Raw genomic sequence first — 6,000 nt, forward strand, 5'->3', positions numbered from 1 at the left:
TCACCCAGTTTTTGCTCTTCCCTAGGTGTCTGCTTAAAACCGCCATTCTTATTTTTACTTTAAGAAAACCGAAAAGTGAGGAGGGAGGGAAAAGGGGAGGCAGCAGTGGGGGTGAAGCGATACCACCATTCTGCCCCTGTATCCACCCGCAGCGTCCTCCATCATGGGACACAGAGTGAGGTGTGGTGGAAAACCAGGGGACATCCTTGGCCCCAGGGTCCTCAGCCAGGCTGTGGTGGTAGGGATGGGCGTGACACCTCCACACTGACAGCAAATCAGGTGCAGAAGCAGCAGTGCTCCTGGCAGCAGTGTCAAGCCCTAGCTGGATCTAGAAAATCCCTGTTGTCAATTGAAAGGTGCTAAGGGCATCTCAGTGTGCTCTTTCATCACTTACTAGAGGCATCAGAGAATGGTGTTTGCCTCTGGATGGGAAAAAGAAATCTAGTGAAATTCCCAGGGAGAACTGTCTTTTAATTACTTCTGCAAATTACCTAAAAAAAAAAAAAAAGTCTCTTTAACAGAAGCTGCAACCACTGCCATTATAAATAAAAGTGACACTAATTCTGCTACAGGAACAGTGCCTTGGCATTACATTGCTCCAGCATGCAACATATACGTGGTTTAACACTTTGCCAAAGCATAACTTTTAAGCAAAAAAGAGTCTCCATTTTCTAAATGTGGCTTCTTATCGCTACAGCTGTAGCACCTTAATTAGGACATGTGTACATGTGTGTGTTTCTGTGCATCCACACATAGGTCTCTAAAATTTATTTTCAAATATTCCTATATGAAAGAAAATTTTTGTGCCTGGGTGTGAAAAAAAAGGTCACTTATTTACTGAACTTGTAACAGCTCTAGTTCCCAGGGAGACGAGCACAGACCCTCTTCAGAGGCTTCCTGAATCAAATTATCTTTTTTTTTTTCATGCTTGCTAATTACTCTGTGCAGCTGCTTTTATTTAAGAGGTTAGTATTTTAAAGTTGAACAGGGACATATTGCAAACTTTACCCCACAGTTCACTGTGCTACACACTATGCACAGCAGCTCAGACTGTTAATCATAGGCGAGGGTTAAAAAAGACGGACTGATGCAACTGCAAAGAGACATACGAAGATACCAGAGCAGCTTAGAGCTGTAAACAAAGTTACTGTCACAATGAAGGACGTGCATACTGCAAAATATGTTAGCTCGGTGCATCCCTTTGCACTGTGGTAAATGAGGAATACATGTGAAATTACTGTTGCAGGTAAGGAAACCCTCTAACACCACCAGGACCGCATGCTTGACCTATTTGCTCTGTCTGAGGGAAGGTCTGGACAGGCTCTTCATGCAGGGTCAGGAGGTCTCCATTCACAAGTGCGCTTTGGTGCTACAGCAGTGTCACCAGAGTAGACACTGAACGCACAACCCTCCACCTTCTTGAGGCTGTCCCCAGACAGCGATCCTGCCCACAGTAAATGTACTGCATATGGGGGTGCTCCCTGCAGCACAGAGGTGTCTGAAGAAGTTGAGGTCAGTGGAGAGCCGGTCTGTGCCCCCAGATGGGATGCTTAATAGTCCCAATATGAATGCATACACTACCTTGAGGGAAAGCTAGGGAATTGCCTTTCCAACTTCAGGTTATGGATCAGATGGCAGCAATTGCCAGATGCTTTGGGGTTTGTTTTCCTATGACTCCTGTTATTTCTGGTAAATACGTTCAATAGACAAGCCATCAATCAACAGTAAAGTTCTGATACAGCTTTCCCTTCATATGTCCCTGCCTTCCCACCCACTTTTTGAAATTGTACAAATACATTAATGGATTACAGGTTTAAACCAAAAATAAACAATTTGTCCTTCATCAAGACGGTTCAGATTGTAGATGATCTAGGTGTGGCATAATAAGGCTGCTACAAGAGAGCCTAATCCAAAACGATTTCACCAGTTCAGCCAGTCATGCTTGCTCATATTAAAGGTGGTCACATTTCTATCGCTTGGAAAGAGGCTGCTTTGCCCTTGTAAAAATGGTAGATCAGGAGGACCAAGGGCATACAGCTGCATTCCCACTCTGTTTAGCACTGTCCAAGGAACTGGTAATGTAAAAGGAATTAAAAGAATCAGTGTCTTCTGGTAGACTAAATCCCATGAGGATTTCCAGTCTGCAAGCAAGGTCTGGCTGGGCCATATAGGAGGTGAATGCAAGTGTTTAGCTGAAAGAACTGAAACTTTTTGTTAAAAATTAAAGAGTTTCTTTCATGCTGTTCGCTTGCAAACAGGTAAAAAAAAAAAAAAAAAAAGAAAGAAGATAAAAAAAAGCTTACCTTGGGAATATGGAAAAAGAATCAGCTATAAATTGAAGTATGCCATTTTTTTCCAAGTGTCAAGGGGCTGAAAGATGAAGTATTTTCAGTATTTAGACACCCTTCACCAAATATGCTTCCTACTGTTATCAGAGAAAATGCAATGTAGACAAGATCAAGTTTTTTGTTGTTTCTTGTTTGTTTGGTTTTTTTTAACCAGAATAATTTAGTTTAAAATCCAGTTTTCTACTTGAGGGGAAGTATTTTGAGGGGAAGTTGCTGCTACTGAACTTGTTAATAAATTACTTTGTCAAAAAAATGTTGTTAGCAGACACTGGGGGAGGAGGGTTATTTAGCATCTGGCCTGTAAAATAATTTGATATAAAAAAGGTTGATGGTTTTCTCTCCGGCCCAAAGTTCCAGGGAAGAAAGGTATTAACGGTTGCTACTCCCCACAGCAGAGACCTGGGATAAGGGACCCTGAAAAGACCTTTGCTGCCCTATCAACAGGGAGATGAACTGGCCCAATTCTGAGACATGTTAAGGGACATCCCAATGAAAAGCTTCTGCCTATTAACCTTTTCTAGTATTAAAAGTCTTTTCAAATTAACACCATTACCAACTTCCAATGGCAGCCACTTTACATATGCTTCCAGAAGAGTCTCTTGAATCATTTGAGACAGCTAATGTCTTGAAAAGTCCTGTCCTCTGAAGAAAACCAGATTAATACTGAACCTTGAATCCTGACTAACTTTTAGTTTTCCTGCTGTGCTTCCTGCCTCACTGCCATCAACAATCCCTGCAGAAACAGTCCCCTTCTTTCCCGAGAGGGGAGTGGTACTGCCCCAACCTCACAAAGTGATGATATGAGAAAAAATACTTGCTCTTGGTTGTACCGGCACAACAATTAGAGGTTGTATCCTCGAAGTTGGAGGGGGTTGACGGAGAGGGTTGGGGTCATGCCACCATTTATTCCTCCCTGGGCCACATGCAGAATTTCAGAGGGGATTTCTACTCCATTCTTCACTTACTTTCCTTTAAAACTCACAGATCACTCATAAACCTGCCTCTGTACAGTGGCTCATTCTGGAATTATTTCTCCCAGCTTTCTCACTCTGAATATCCACAAAGAACCATTAATAAAGCATCATATCTGGGAGGCTGGCTCCAGACTCCAAAACATGCTTTATGTGATTTATGCTCATGACCAGTAAAAGCAAAAAAGACACCTTAGTCATTAACTTTTTTTTTTTCTTTATAATATATTTGGGAGCAGAGAGCTCCCAAGTCACTGTCTTCCTTCAGTGAAAACACTTTGTTACAGGTGAAACATTAATTCCAGAAATCGAATGCAAGGGTTAGGCAGTTCAAACAAAGCCTGCTTCCTGGTTCAAAGCCTAGTTCCGACCTTGATCTATAAGCCTCCAGAATTTGTTAAAAGGGTAGACTTTATTTTATCAGTTATAACTGGATGTTACAGCAAACAAAGCGTTGGTGGAATCTTTTGAATAAATGTTGAGCATTTCCTGGCAGTGAAGTTACTTGTGTTAAAAATCAGGGATCTCTCTGACATACACCAGAAGATTTTCTGATCAAAATAACAATCTCGGGCAAGTGAAATACTGGTTCATTACAATATATAATTTATTTTGTTGAAGATCAACCTCCCCCCTCCCCCCCCCCCCCCCAACCTGGTATAGAATATGACTAGCCAGGGTTAAACTCTACTCCCAGGTATACCAGTGTAAATCTGATTATAACACCACTGCTGATAATGTTACTCCGAATTTGGACTGGTAAAACTTGAGACTGATGGACGGGAAACATTTGAAGTAAACATGCCCCTGCGATTTCAAATATCCTTTATCACTCAGCTATGCAAACTACCATCAGCAGAACATAGACACGCTACTTTGAAACGAAAAAAACCTATTACATTAAAATAATAAAACAAATACATAAACGAGAGGGAGTTTAACTGGATGGCAGGTATATGGTCTTAGTGTTCCCCCAATCTGCAGATATAAATCTCTTTTTGTACATCAGACTTCATGTAATTCATGCTTTCCTTTGAGAAGAGAGGAGACTTTTCTATAATTATACTGATTAGCAGCTGTCTTTTTAAAATGCTTCAAATTTTTTAGATGCAAAATAGGAGGCATGAGTTGCATAATGTACTTTCTGTCATAACATCTCCATTTATAGCCTGCCTAATCAAGTACTGTTTGTTGTTTATTAGTAGCCTTGTCTTTGTAGCTGTAAGAGTTAAGAATATGTGCAGTGAGAATTTCAGGGAGAGGCAATAGCTTTTATTGGAAAAAACACACATGTAATTTGAAAAGAAGAGAGGCTTTCATGCAACAAGTTTGACCTGAAGAAGAGCTTGTGTGCCTGAAAGCTTGTCAGCTGTTTCACGTTTAGCATTCCATCTTGTAAAAGATTACCTCTCCCCACAAAACTTGCCCCAATTATTTACTAAACAAGTGCTTTGAATGGCTAGGACCTTATGGTTTATGCAGGTTTATTTAACAGAAAAAAGGCACGAATGTAATAATACAGAAAAGGCGCAAAAGAAAGGTCTGTCCCCAACCTTGGTGTCAGTGATGAAAACCCATCACCACCATGCTGCAGACGAAGGGGTTCTGCAGAAGGGTCAGTGTTTGTTCCTTGGTTTTATGGGAGGAAGATATCTGAAGCTGGCCGTAAAAGTGGATGATGTGATGATAAACGAACTGAGTGATCAGCCTTGTGAAAAGGCTGAGAAGAAAGAGCAAAGTTTCTCCCCTTGCTCTGGTGTGGTGATCCAAGCTTTACCAGTCGGTACTTCAGAGCAACAGTGGAGCTCTTTGTCTGGCTTAGCTGAGTCATACAATTATCTCAATAACAGTAAGTACCTAGCAACAGCCTCAATAAACACCCATTTATTTGATTAATCAGCCATTTTGAAACAGGTTTGGTAAACATTACCCTTTCACTTTTGGATTACACTATTGAAAAAGCTGCCCACTGAAGCTGCACCCCATGCTATGAATAACCACATGAAACCACAGATGTCCTGCCCAGCTTGGGCAGGTGGGCTGAGCTTAACTTAACACTTTTTGTCCGTGTTGAAAGCAGGTAGGGATGGATCAGCGTAGTAGTTTTCATGGGTTTTCTAGCCATGGGCTTACAATAGAACTGTTGACGTTAATGAGCGCTATCAATAACTGCACAAGAATTTGGTGGGTGTGAGACCAAGGTAGGCAGAAAGAAGCAGCAGAAACTTAGTTTCCACAAATGCAAACATTTAAGGATAACTTACAGTGCCTGGTATGTACTTTAAGTACTGAAAGGGTTTTTGAGTACTCAGAGATTGTGAGAAGTGTTTGCAGTGGATTGGGATCTGGGAATTAATATATTTTTTTGTTATCATGGAAGATATCAAGATTATTTTCCAGAGTAACCCTTGATGGACTCCTGTGACCGGGAGGCTGTGAAGTCTAGTTAGAGAGCATATATATACATATAAATAGTTACATAAATATGTATTTCTGTATGTATGTATATATGGATTGGAGGTGTACCCTTTGTGGGAACACTGAGGTGGCAGCTGCTTACTGCTCTTCCCAAGCTCTCCAAACAGTGCTGTGCCTACCTCTTGTGCAGTGATGAGGGAACTGGCCCTACTCAAGGAACAGGGAAACTTTTTTCACAGGAAAATTTCTGTTTTCAGCTGAAC

Source organism: Falco punctatus (assembly GCF_963210335.1).
Source record: "Falco punctatus genome assembly, chromosome: 5".
NCBI classification, from domain to species: Eukaryota; Metazoa; Chordata; class Aves; order Falconiformes; family Falconidae; genus Falco; species Falco punctatus.